Source organism: Emys orbicularis, chromosome 10 (assembly GCF_028017835.1).
Source record: "Emys orbicularis isolate rEmyOrb1 chromosome 10, rEmyOrb1.hap1, whole genome shotgun sequence".
In the NCBI taxonomy this organism is placed as follows: Eukaryota; Metazoa; Chordata; order Testudines; family Emydidae; genus Emys; species Emys orbicularis.
Genome location: NC_088692.1, coordinates 54,778,650 through 54,792,733, shown reverse-complemented (window position 1 = coordinate 54,792,733; position 14,084 = coordinate 54,778,650).

Here is a 14,084-nt window from a genome sequence, read left to right as displayed (position 1 = left end):
CTAGCTCTTGTGAACAATCCTCTACTACAGTATTTGTTTTTACCCTTCCACTAGCTCCCTCATGTATGGGTGAAAGATTTTCCCTGTATTTTCTTTGTGTCTACTGTTTCCTTAAATATTCAGCTCATTGTTTAATTAATTCTTTGGATTTTTCATGATTTCAAATGGCTTTTCTCTCTATTTACCCACTCTGTCCCTTTTAATGTCTTGCAGTATTCAATCCTTTTAATAATAACAATACATAGCCATCATGGTGACCAATATTGTTTCATTGTTTCCAGGGCCGGCTCCAGGCACCAGCTGAGCAAGCTGGTGCTTGGGGCAGCAGATTGTTGGAGGCGGCATTCTGCCCAATCCTAGGGCGGCACGGACGCTTTTTGTTGTTGTTGTTGTTCTTGTTCCGCTCCGGCCGCCGTGTAGGGGGCGGCGGCGCGGAGAACCAGAGCGCCCTGCAGGGCAGTCCTCTTCCTTCCCTCCCCGCTGACCGGAGCAGAGCCCTCGCGGCAGGCGGCAGGAGGCGGCGCAGCGGGAGGCGCCGCGTGGCAGCGCCCCTGCTGTAGCCCTGGCCGCCACCTTCTCTCTCTCTCCCGTCCGCTCCCTCCCCTTCCCCTCCCCCAGCCGGTCCCCCTGCACCCGCGCTCCGGCTGCGCCGCAGGTTTTTTTTTTTTTTTTTGCTTTGCCATTCTGGCCGCCCCGTTTTTTTTTTTTTGCTTGGGGCGGCCAAAAAGCCAGAGCCGACCCTGATTGTTTCCTTGTACTTCCCCGTCTATCTGTCTGTATCTGTCTCTTGTCTTATACTTGTAAGCTCTTTTGGCCAGGGACCATCTTTTGCTTCTGTGTTTGTACAGCATCTAGTACAATGGGGTCCTGTTCATGACTGGGGCTCACAGTCCCTATGGTAATACAAATAATAATAATAATAATTAGTAATTAATAATTCTGGGCTAGATTCCACCTCTCTTACTCACATGAAGTAGTACGTTACTCCTCAAGTAGTCCTGTTGATTTCAATGGGAATACTTGAGGAACTGGGTACTTACTACCCACTGTGAGTGAGGGTGGGAGAATCTCACCCTCTATTATTATATTTAAAAATCCTCTCCAGATGACCTCAATGTGACTGTTCTCAGCCCAGTCTACTCTTTCAGAACAAAGTAACAGGAACAGACGTGTCGACTTATTAACATCTGCTATGAATCAAGTGTATTGGAAAGAGCCAGTGGATAGAAGTCTTGACTACTAACACATCAATTTCCTCCTGTTTCCTAATAACTTGGTTCAGAAAATTAGCAGGTAGACAAATTACATTTGAGTTTATTTGATTATGTTTAGAGAGAATTGCAATATTTCTCTGTAGCTGCTTCATTGTACATTCAAAGCCAGATCTAGAAAGAACTAAATGGAGTATTGTTGGACCTATACGCTGGTTTTATTATTCTTTGTTCTCTCCCCTTTCCACCTCACCCCAGCGATACCCTATTTGCAGTTGCTAGTAGTAGTTGTTTATGATAAAGATAGAGCTGTTTCAAAAAATGAGCACTAATGAGCACTTAATTAAGTGCAATTAAGTGAATTAGAAGCAGCCATTGTAGCCCCAGCGTAGCAAACAAATGTTGAGAGATGATTGAAAGTAGCAGTTTTACTGAACAAAAAAATTTCCATAGAATCCATGATTTGGGATCTTTCTAGAGTAGCGGCTGAAATGCATTGTTCTGAGTCTCTGCATGGTGAGAGAGAGCTGTGCTAGTTTTTGTTCTTATTGTTTGCACATTTGGTTTTGATGAAGGTCTGTTTCTGTTGGTACTGTCTATATTAGACTTTCAACATTATCTTCTCCACACAAGCTGATGTGTAAAGATGATAGATCATTAAAATTTACTTATAATTGTGGTTGTTGAAGAGTGAGTTTTCTAGTAACATGGGGTGAAAGACCTGTGCATGTAGAATCTGTGGTGCAAAAAGACTCATGTTCTTGGACTCTGTTGAAAGTGCTATAGGTAAATAACCACCCACTCATTCTGATTTTTGCCCTTTAACTATATTCCCCCATTCTGGCTGTGTTCGAAGTTCATTCACTAATGGCTACCTTCTTAAATTGGTGGGAAAATATATTAATTTGATTTGTATTTTATGAAATTTGATATGCACTTACTGGAAATGATGTAAAGTTGGCCAGTTTTCATGACATTCTAAATAAATTGTTGGAAATATGAATGCTGTTTTATCAAGCAAATCAGAGTTACGTGGGAAATGTAATATTATTCCACCTGGGATTACATGATTGTGTAAATTAGGGAAAAGAGAAAATTAGAGAGACAGAGAATTTTATGGATGAAGCATCCCACCTGTATTTTATGATGGAGAAATTTAGAAGGTACTGATGCAGTGGCACATCTGTTCTGAAATGAGCTGATCTTGGTAATACTGTTCCAAAAGACAAAGAATCAATGGCTTCCTAGAAAAGCAAACCAGACTAGTATATGGGGTGAAAAATTGCATTTTTGACACCTTGCATCTCAAGTATTTTATGCCGCTGGCATTCGGCGATATTAAAATGGGACAGTCCCTGTCTTGTTTTATTTTCTTCTCCTATCTGACCCAAGGCTCATTTTGTCAACCTTCCTTCTGCAGGGATGATGGAATTATACTTATTTCTGAAATTCTGTTTCCAAATGCCCCCTCCTCTCTATCAAATTCAGAGTCTAGCACCTACTGTAAAAGTAAGATTTTTGTGTTGTTAATTTTCTCTGCAAATAGCATCCTCTTGAATATGTACATTAAAGAGACATAGTTGGTTTGAAACCATATCAATTTCATATAATGAGTTAAAACCGTTTCAAAGGCTTCACTTGTCCTGGAGTCCCCCTGCCACTTTTTTTGTGGTTTCACAACCACATTTTCCTAATTGGTTTTCTCCCCCCTGCTATTGTGTGAAAGACACAGTGGAAGAAGCTGAATAACTGAGGCCATGATCATGCAAATGGATCCATGTGAGAGACCCTTGTGCCCATGCAGAGCCCCACTGAAGTCATTGGGTCTCCACCACCCAAGAGCCAGGGTCTGCCCATACGAATCTAATTGCAGGATTGGGGCCTAAAGGACAAACTAGGAGAAACTATGAAATTGACTATAGAGTAAAATGCACAGAGTAAAACTGTAAAAGTATCAGAAGAATATTTTTTTCTCCAACTCCTTTCAGTTACAGTAATCTTAAGTGTTTACTTACTTGATAACTAAAAATCAGATACAAGTGTGATTTCTTTTCTTTTTTTTTTAATTGATGGTGCCCTTTAAAGTGTAGCATTTTAATATGAACACAAAATTGAAATAAGAAATTAAACAGTAGATCCTTATAACAGCAACAATCTTTATGATTCAGGATATGAGATCAGGTTTTATTTATATTATTTTAAGAAAAATCTAAATATTGATTCCTCCCAAGAATGAGACAGTAGGACTGAGAAAAATAACACAGATTCAAAAATTGCTCCAATAGAGAGGTTTGTAGGCTAGATGGCATTGTACAACAATTGTTTCCAACACTTTCACACTCTTTCTACACACACACAATGCCTGTCTGACTTATCATCTGCCACCACGCCACATGATGTCTAGAGACTACAAAGAATCAGTCAAGCAGAGTTGCTTCATAGCAAGCTGCCATATCAGGAATAAATGACCTTCCCTTTTCTGTTGCTGTCAGTGTTCAGGCCCAGGAAATGAAAGGTTTGAATCTATTCTTAAACCTGGGTGTTGATGTGCATCTGCTGCTCTGCTTGTACCTCTACAGCAGCAGCAAACAGTCTTTTACACATAATATTCAGACCCATAATACGCTTAAATCCAGGGTGACTCCCAAGATGAGGCCCAGCTGGTTTTATACACTGTTTACATTCCATGTTGTATACCATTCAGAATTGCTAGACCATGGCTCACTAATTGGTGCAATGATTGGAGTCCTTTTATAATGCAAGACCCAAGCCAAATCATTAGCCACAAATCCTGCCAGGTGCTGAGCACCCATGACTCCCACTCAAATTTGCTAAGTACAGTCATTGACTTCAAGTGATTCCATTGGTACTAGTTGGGTGCAGGCTTTACTTGGATCTTCAGCTGTCTAACCTTTCCCTTTTAGCATGTCCCTCTTCCCTCCATTCTGCCCCTTCACTCCTCTCCTCTCCTCTCATTTTTACTTTTCCTTTCCCTACATTTCAGTCTGTCCGAATTCCACCATGGTAGTACACCTTCCCCTGACATAAAAATGCTTGCTGGAAGGAATGCCATTAGGTACTTAGCTGTGTTGGTTGCCTCCACCTCCCAAAATGTTAGAGATCCAACATGCCACATCAGATGCTCTGCCACTGTAGCTGAACCCTTTCCTTGCCTCCTCCAAGGTCAGGAACTCCATGCAACGTGTGTGCCAGTTCACTTGGAACTGTGTGTCATTTCAGTCACGTGTGAGATAGTGCCTAACTCTAGTTACTCGTATTGGACTCTGTTTTTCTGCTCTCATTCACATTGGGTAGGACCTTACTGTGTGCTAGTCCCCTTGACTCCAATCAGTGTGACTACCCACAGAGTAAGGTGCTACTCCAGATGAGTGAGTGTGTCCTTTATAACTGTTAAATAGGACAGAATTCTGAACCGTTGGCCAGCAGTAAACCTGCTTGCCACAATCATTAGAACATTAATACAAGGAATGCCTTGGAGATTATTGTGAAAGTACAAACTGTCCTATCGTAGCCAAAGGCACAGTTGTCTGAAGCGATGACTATCTCAGTGTAATGCAAATCCGATCTAATAGTGAGTCATGAGGAGTTTGTATGTTTACAATTCACCCTGACAGTAATGGTGGATTGTATATTTTTCAGTGGGCAGTAATCGTTATAATTGGCCAATGCAAATGTTCAGTATTGGGATGTGATGATCAGCCAACCAGCTTCCCAGGGGCAAGCCTTGTTTGTAGAATGCCATTAGAGCTAAGGCAGGTATGGGGTTCACTTTTGTGCCAGCAAACTTCTCTCATGAGCAACAGTGGTCAAGAATAATTCTGGGTGTTTTCACAGCCTGGCCCAGTCCCACTCTCTGGATGGACACCAATCTGTTGTGAGTGGATCCAACAGCTGGCTCCCACGTGCTTCTTCTAAGCCCCCTGGGTCTGGGCAGTGACTGGTCACTGTTCCTAGTCTGGGCTTCCCAAGCACACTTCCAGGTGCAGACCTGGTGTCTGACACCCTCCTTGTGTAGTAAGGCCCTGCACTCTGGCCACCTAGAGCCCAGAACCAGTACCACAGCCCTCCCAAGCCCCGAATTGCTTAGACATGTTTCCCCAAGAATCCACCTGGCTGTGGGAGCTCTGTCCCTGAAGGGAGTAACTAGAAAACCAACTGGCAATAAGCAAAGAACACAGGCTTATCAAAACAACTTCTTATTCACAAACACTTTACTCTTTAAAAAGCACAAGAGAATTACAGATCTGTGGAAAACAAGAAGCTCCTGAATGCAACCCCCGGGTCTGATCTTGTCATAGCTGTGTATCTAAGGTTTGGGCCAAGTTCTTAGACCAGGCAGCCCGTCTGTCCTTCTTGGTTTGGCCATCTTGCTTCTGGAGGTAGAATGGCTTTCTCCTGTCCTCAGAGAAGCAGCCTCCTTAAATAAAGTCTTGTGCTTTGACTGAGGGATTCCAAACCCCGCATCAGAGACAGGTTTCTATGTAGAGAGAGTCCATTCAAAATCAATAGCCCTGTTAGTGGAACCCCCGTTGTTCCAGTAGAAAAGAACCATTCATTGTTGATGACCCTTGATTGCTCTGTCACAGCTTCTCTGACAGTGGATCCACATAGTCAAGTCTCTGCTACAAAACAGATGCTCTAATCACAAGGAAGGTCATAAATGGTGTTCATAAAACAAAATGGAATTCTTAATTTGACACAGACATATCCCCAAACTGTCACAGACGCAAAGGAGGGTATGGAGAAGACAGAGGCAGGTGCAATCAGTTTTAGATGTGTACATGGATTTGCTTGTGCTGACAAATAGCACTTGCTGCAATTTGTGGATGCAAAATGGCAGAGAGATATTTGTATAGCACCTAGCACAATAGGGCCCTGATCCTGACTGGGCCCCTGGATGATACTGTCATGCAAATAAGAAACAGCAATTAGGGTTTACACTGTATCTGTCCATAGGCCAAAAGTGTCCTTTGTGTGGAAGTATGCTTGATTGATGTACAAAAGTATTTAATTCTTATTCTCTGGTAAAGAAGGGATTTGGCTTTTAAAATGTTCAGATTATGCAGATTCTTCTTTTAAAATTGATTTTTAAAGCCGCAAACAAGATAGTAAATGTACTAAGCAATCAAACAGTCTATCCTTTACAACATTCACATTGCCTTGATTCTATGACAAGAGGAGCAGACTCTGTTGCATGGTTTGGGAAGCTCCAGAAATTTCTTGTGAAATCATATCAGCAAAGTTTCATTTTAAAAAAACTGGAGAAAAAGTTTTGATTTTTTTTGTTTCTAAACGACTTTTGGTTTTGAAATTTAATTTTATTTTAAAACTTTTTAAAACGACCCAAAACTATTTTTTTCTGAATTTCATTTAGTGAAATATATTGAAATTTTGACTTTTCCATCTCCAGTGAAATTTTTCATGGGATGAAAAATCCATTTTCCAGCTACCTCTGATTACAATACAATTACAGCATTACAGTACAATAACCACTGAGTCTTCTCATGTGGTTCTCTCCAGTTGTGTTGCAAATACCCTCCCAAAGAGTCAGTCCAAAATCTCACATCTCCCTACAGCTAAAGCTGATGTCTCTACCTATAAGATTTTACTTACCCAATGAAATTGCACATTACTAGTTCCTCTCCACTCTTCTATGAAATATCACCCACAGAAGATGCACTTTACAATGAAAGCAGTCCAGGGGCATTTTGAAATATGGATTGAGATATGAATAATGCAGTACTTAGACTTTGGGTGGATTCTTTTGAGGAAGGGGCTTTTGATAAAAATGAGCCCTCTTTGAGTTGTGGCTTCCATCCACTAAGTGGCTGCCTGAGTTTCAGAATATAGGTGTATTGTCCTATGGGGGATGAAAAACCCTTAGTGTGTTCCCATGTCTTGGCCAGAGTGTTCTGCTGTTCTACGGTATGTAAGGCAAAAGTCCCTATTCTGATAGGATAGTTCACAAGATCTGACTTGTTGGGTCTTTGTGATCCCTTAGCTAAAACGGAGAGCCAGTGGTGCCAATTCAGATATTTCTTGGGGCGGGGGTGGGAGGGAAGAGAGAATTCCAGTCATTCCCCCTGCGTGGACCCTGTACAGAGGGGCAGCTGGGTCAAATTTCAGTGGTGGTGTGACCACACAGTGATATGGACTGCTCTGGCAGCAGCCATATCAATTCAGTACAGGATTGCTGCTTAAAAGTAATCTCCCCACCCGCCCAGCTCTATGGTCTTTGAGCAAGTGCAGAAACCTTGGGGGAAAGAGGGGCATTTGCCCTCCCCTAATTGGCACCTGATGAGGGCCAAGGTTTTTCGAAAATAAGTGCTTACAGTTAGAGTGGGATTTCCTGGGTGCTTAGCACCTTTGAAAACCAGGCAGGTTTCAAACTATGGATTTAGGAGCCTGATTTTAGGGTCCTACTTTTTAAAATCTTGGCTGGAGACCTTGGCCAAAATTTTCAAACTTGAGTGCCTACAATTAGTCACCTAACTGTAAAAGTAGACTCCTAAATAAAAGTGCTCTGGTTTTTTCAGAGGTGCTGAGCAGCCTTAACTTCTGCTGACATCAATGGGAGCTACAGGTGTTCAGTACCTCTGAAAATTGGGCCCCTTTAATGTAGGTGCCTAACTGTAGGCTTTTGTTAAGTAACTTTAGGCACCCAAGCTTAAAAATTGTGGCCATAATCATTGGGGCCTTTAAGAATGGCTCTTCAAAACCAAGAGACAGGGAAGTGGCTTGAGTTATCTTGATGCTCTCCAGATAAAGCTTAAACAAACAATGCCTGCCTTATTCTATTTCAATATGAAATCTGCCAACCCAGTACTGAGGGAAGGAAGCTTGGGCAACAATGACTTCCTTGTTGGAGACTCTGATGTTGGAGACCATTTGGAAATGGTCACTCAGTCTGTTTAGTTAATAAGACCCAGAAACTTTTCCTAATAGAAAGAGCAAAGGATGTTAGTTTAGAAGGTCAGAGAGTTAACAATGGAAGGAGCTGTTTTTCTCCAGGCCATTTTCTGAGCAATCATGAAATCATGGCAATGCAAAGATGGAGAAGAGTGAATGGGAGTCAGGACACCAGCAACCTGGAGATACCTAGGGCTGTATCCTCAGCCGGTATAAATCAGAATAGCTCCGCTGAATTTGTCCGAGCTACACTAATTTATACCAGCTGAGGATTGGGTCCTTACATCTTAAACTTATTAGTGCTTTGTGTTAGGATGATGAGCAATGTTCTAAGGAGCATTTATAACTCTGTAAATTAAATTAAAGGATAGGATTCCTGTGTATCGGTTCCAATTTATATGGAATGCCAAAGTACTCAGTATTGTCAGGAAATTAAAAACAAACATTTTCTCTTGGTCTCTCAGTGGTAGTGAGAAGCTTTTGAATCTGGTATATTCACAGCAAGGAACAGGTGGCAAAGGAAAACCTTCTAGGTTTGTGCAAATGGTTTGGGCCACTGTAGATTCACAGCCTCCTTCAGCTACCATTGAAGTCAGTTGGAGTCTTTCCACTGACTCCATTACCTAAGCAAGGATATCTTCCTTTGGGTTTTCACTCTTTTTCTGGTCATGTGCAGAAGTCACGTGATCCTTTTATCTCTGGAGACCAAGATCTTTTGAGAGTTCCAGTAACTAAGAAAGTCAGTAAATTTGTATCCATCTGCTTGGGCAAGTGAATCTTAACAGATATGGGGCCTCTTCAGAGAGAAGTTGACATGGTTTGATCATTCTTACATTGACAGCTCCAGTTTTATTAATGCTATTTGTTCAACCATTTCTGCGGAGTAAGACAAATGAAGTCAAATGAGAAGTGAGGTGACTCCATAGAAACCTCTAAATGTAAAAATCTCTAGTTTCTATTGTAACTGTTATCACCATTAAAAAAACAACAACACTTTTCTGTCTTGATGCCCATAGACAGAAATCTCAATTCAACAGCCAAATGTTAAGCGATGTCACAGCCTTAGCTCAGGGTTCTATAAACACCCAAAGCAGGAAGTCTCACTTCCTCTGGGATCATATAAGGTAAGTTGCGCACAGTGATGATATCAGATGACTTATGTGAGCTCACTCAGTGAGTTCACTGCTCTTTGCCCAAAGGAAGGGGATGGTTTTCAAGGGCTAATTGGTTGTATATCTCCATCTCATCTGACTCAAGGACACACAACCAGGTTTCTATTTAAAAACACCAGACTCTGTATTTATTAAAAGTCCTCTGATTGGGGACCAGCCACTTGGCCACTGGCCATTAGACACTTCTGCAGCAGTTCATCCAGCTCAGATATGGATTTATTTTATTTCTTAGAAGCTTATGTCAGTATCATGTAGAGTCTTCCATGGGGCTTCCTTGAATTAGGGGTGTGATGGGGGACAGAGTTGGAGGCTAGAGACTCATCTGATGGTCTGGTGAAATCTATGTTTATGGACTCTCCTACATGCTGCATGGCCTAGGTATTCATCGAGGGAGAAATTCACCCCTGCGTAGACAGCCAGCACCTGCACTACTTCAGACCCACATAACCCCAGTAAGTGGTAAACGGGCCTTGTGCTGGCTCTCTACAGGGGTGACTTTCACCCTCCAGCCATTCCTGAATAAGGATATGGGAGAGGAGGCTTTCTGTTGTGGGCTGGGGGTGCACTTACAAGTATGGGGGTGCACTTACAAGTAGCTCTTCAGCTTCCTTTGTTGGCCAGATAGATGGAAACAGTTCGTTTGGAACCCGGTGAGTCTGATCTCAGTGCTCTACTGACGTAAGCTTTAAAAGGGCTGTCTACAGAAAATCTTTATTAGATGTTGGTCATAAAGCAATAATTATGGCTCTGCAGTAGCAGTTTGACTAAATGAAATATCTCAGCAGTTCCACAGAATTCTGCTCCCCCACATGGGCACCCCACAACAAGCCCCTAGCCCTTAGAGGTTGGTATCTTTGTTCATGCTAATCAACCCAATCCCTAACTCAAGTACACCCAACTCAGCGCTGGTATTCTGGCTGCCCCCTGGAAGGCTCTGGCAGTACTGGAAAAGCTGTAGTGCTGCATCTCAGTGCCGATGTGCATGAAGAGAGCTGGCAAAGGAAGCCTGTATGATGCCTGCAAGCGTTAAGCTGGCTCTAACCAATTCTATCAGCCCTTCACTGTCTTGGACTCTGAAATTCACTAACCACCCCCTCCCGTTTTTTAAGCACATTATTTACCCAGCAGACCATAACAGCTCTATTTAATTATGTAAATAGGTTTCCCTAGTCTTACAAAATCGTATTTTAAAACTGACAGACTGTAAATGCTCCTTCAAAATCATTCTATTCTGCCTTGTTAACTTTTGCTTTGTTTAACCCAAGGATTGTTGGCCTGATAGACAGACAGACAGCTCCTTTGGAGCCCAGCAGTCTATGGTCTCAGTGGTTTTCTGTGCATGTTTGTTAAACAGGATGTCTGCTAAAAATTATTAGATGTTGGTCATATATTACTATGACTCTGTGTCAGCTCCCTCTCCAAAGCAACTCAGCAATTTGTAGTTGTTTCTCCTAGATAGTGAACTTTATGGAAAGACTCCTGCAAATTGCTAGTCTGGGAAGGGGACTGGTCCTGATTTTCCTCTCACTGGTTTTACACTAATATAACTCCATTGACTTCAACTGATTTACTCTGGTGCTGATCCAGCAAAGCACATAAGTGCATGAGCAGCTCCATGGGACAATTCATGCTTAAAGTTAAGCATGTGCTTAAGTGCTTTGCTGGATCAGGGCCAGAGTGCTCAGCTTCTCGTGAGACTGAGCACCAAGTGAGAAGAGAATCAGGCTCCCTGTTCTTAAGGTTGAAAGACACAAAATAGTAAGGGCAGTACATTGTATTTTATTTTATAAAAACATATGCAATTTCATTGTATTCCCCTGGCAGATAAGGGAGGAGACAGAAGGAGCAGGTGGCCAGTTTGAGGCCTGACTTTGGAAGAGAATTGGGGTCAACTGCATTCCTGGTGGGGGAGGAGGTGACATGGGGAGAATATTGGGAAGATCATAACCATGAGGGCACATAATCACATTTAGTTTTCCATTCATAGTGTAGGCTTATAATAGTATTTTAAACGGATGGACTTTTTACTGTTCAAGCTCTTGCAGTGCAGGGATCCATCCACCTTGCTGCAATAAGCATTACATTGGGGGTGGGGGGAATCTCTCCAGTGTTTTAGCTCAGGGAACAGTGGGTATCCTGTCAGCTGATGCTAAACACAAAACTAATGATGCAGTGACATTTTAATGAGAGTGTAATAGACAATACAAGGCCGAACTGCAGAAATGCTTTTTATTCCGCATACATTTATATTACATTTCATCTATTGTCACACTGGGAGCCCCATTGTAAATTAATTTGGCAGATAAATTTACGACAGCAATTTGCCTTCCAGATGTATAATTTATTCATGTCAGAAATAATTTATTATATATTCCCTCAGACCAATCTTTTTTTCCGGTGCCACCTTAGTAAATAAAATTTATTGTTTCCACTGAGCCTTGTGTGACTTTGCAGTGGTCAGTCAATAACCACAGGGGGATAGTTGTGGTCACATTATTGGTCACTTATTTGGATGGATGATGGAGTACCTTGTCCCATCTGTACATATATTACTTTCTTTTGTCTTAGGGGCACTTTTGGGAAGATTAATTAGGTCCATCTGCAAGGAAAGATCAGCCTTAGGGGATTCAGGTAGCTAAAATAAATGCCAAGGGGAAGAACTGCTGAAGGAGACACTTTGAAAATCAAAGCTATTTTCCACAACATTAATGGGGAAATATATCTATATAGATTGAAAGAAAAATAAACCTGCTTCTTAATCTGGGTCATTTTAACACCAGCATGATAAATGCCTCTTATAGACGCTGTGCTAGGGTAAGGATCTATGCACATGGTTAGAGTACATGGGCAGTATTCTCAGCAATGTGTCACCATAGCTCCACTATTGTCAGTGGAGCTACCCCCAGTTCACATCAGCTGAGGATCTGAGCCATTACCTGTCAAATAGATCCATGTGTATACACCTTATTTAGCATGAGTTGAATGCAAAATACATGAAATTTGCTGCAACTTAAGTAATAGCTAACTGCATTGCTTGGCCAGTATAAGCTGGGCTCCATGTACTCTGCAGCACAATGGGACCAAATTCTGGAGCATCTAAATAACATATGGAGGAAAAGGCAAAGGATCATTTTCCACAGCAAGGCTCAGCCATATTGTGGACTTTGGAATGTGGTAAAAGCATTGTATTGCTTGAAGGCCATTTTGTTAGAATGAAATAACTGTACCTGTAGATTTGGGGCCACATTCTGCCCTCATTTACATGACTACTACTCCTATTGACTCTGAAGTGAATCAGTGAAGGCAGAGGAATGTGAGGAGGAGGCAATTAGAAAGGAGAATAAGGGAGGAAGTAAAGGAAATAAAAGGGAAAGGAAAAAAGCACGAAAGAAGCAAAGCAAAACAAAAAGCAAGAAGGCAAGGGAAAATGCCAGGCAGCATTTGATTTCTGTGTCCCTCCACTTGGAGAATATTTGAGGAGGAGGATGAAATTTGTTCTGGAAATGCTGATGCCTGTCTCCCTCTCTGTGCTATGAACAAAGCCTCTGCATTCTCAAATATGGGCAATTCATAGGCTGTCTGGATCTTTAGGCTTAATTCTACAGAGTTGTTGATCCCACACCATACAGTACTTCAAGGAAATGGGGCCTTTTGTACAAATGGGATGCTTGCCTTGGAATGTGTAGACCTTGTCAGACAAAGCTGATTAGATAGTTTATCTGGGCTTTTGTTTTATGAAGGGCACTGTATAAATGCATAGGCACCCAGCAGCCTTTGGGCATGATCATCATCTAAATAAAAGTGTAATTTATTATACTTGCATCTAGAAGGACTGGCATTTCCATGTGTTGCTAATGCAAAATGGAGCCTTTAACTGCTAAGCCATTTGTTCTTTCAATTCTGTTCCAGTCTTTAAAAGTCATGACACTCTGAAGGTTGTTTCGTGGTCTTCATGACATGGGTTGATGGCTTCAGTACAATACCTAGTAGACAAATACCACATCCCCAGAATAGTGTCACAGCTAGCATCAATTGAAACCCTTGTTGGCAGTCTCAGCACAGCAGCAAAAGAATGAACGGGCATGGAAACTAAACTCTCCTCTAAAGAAAAAGACTCCCCCCGCCCCCCAAAAAAATCTCTTGGCCAGTTTCTGCTCTCTGATACATGTGGGTGATTCCTATCTACTTGGGTGGGAGCTACACATGATAGTTATCTTAGACAGTTAAGGCCCCAGTCCTGCAAACAATGAAAAATGTGAGTTATCTCTGAGTTCTCATATGTGGCTGTGTGATTCTGAATCCTGGAAGCAAGGCTGTGTCACGTTACAATGGAGCCATGCAGCCACGGTGCTGGAGTTGAGGGATGAGGGAGGCTCCTCCGCACAGGTTCCTGGGGAACTGCTAGATTGCCTAGTGGACCCTGCAACCTTTCCCACAAAGGGGAAAAACCTGCCTGCTAGAGCTGGTCTGGAAATGCTTTGTGTCCCTTCTCCCTCCACTCTCATAAAAAGAAGACAAAAATGAAAAGTTTTTCTTCAGAAATTTTCATTTTCATTGAAAAAATAAATGCTGACATTTTTCAGGTTTTGGCCAAAATTTTGGTTGTTACAAAAATTGGAAAACAATGTTTTTGACAGAAGATGAAAAATGTAATCACAAATGGACGTTGCTCACACAAACTTCCATCCTGATTGAAAAAAAAAAAATTTTCTTTGAAAAAACCATTGTGGACAAAAAGCATCAACTAGTTCTACTAATTTCCCTTCAAAGA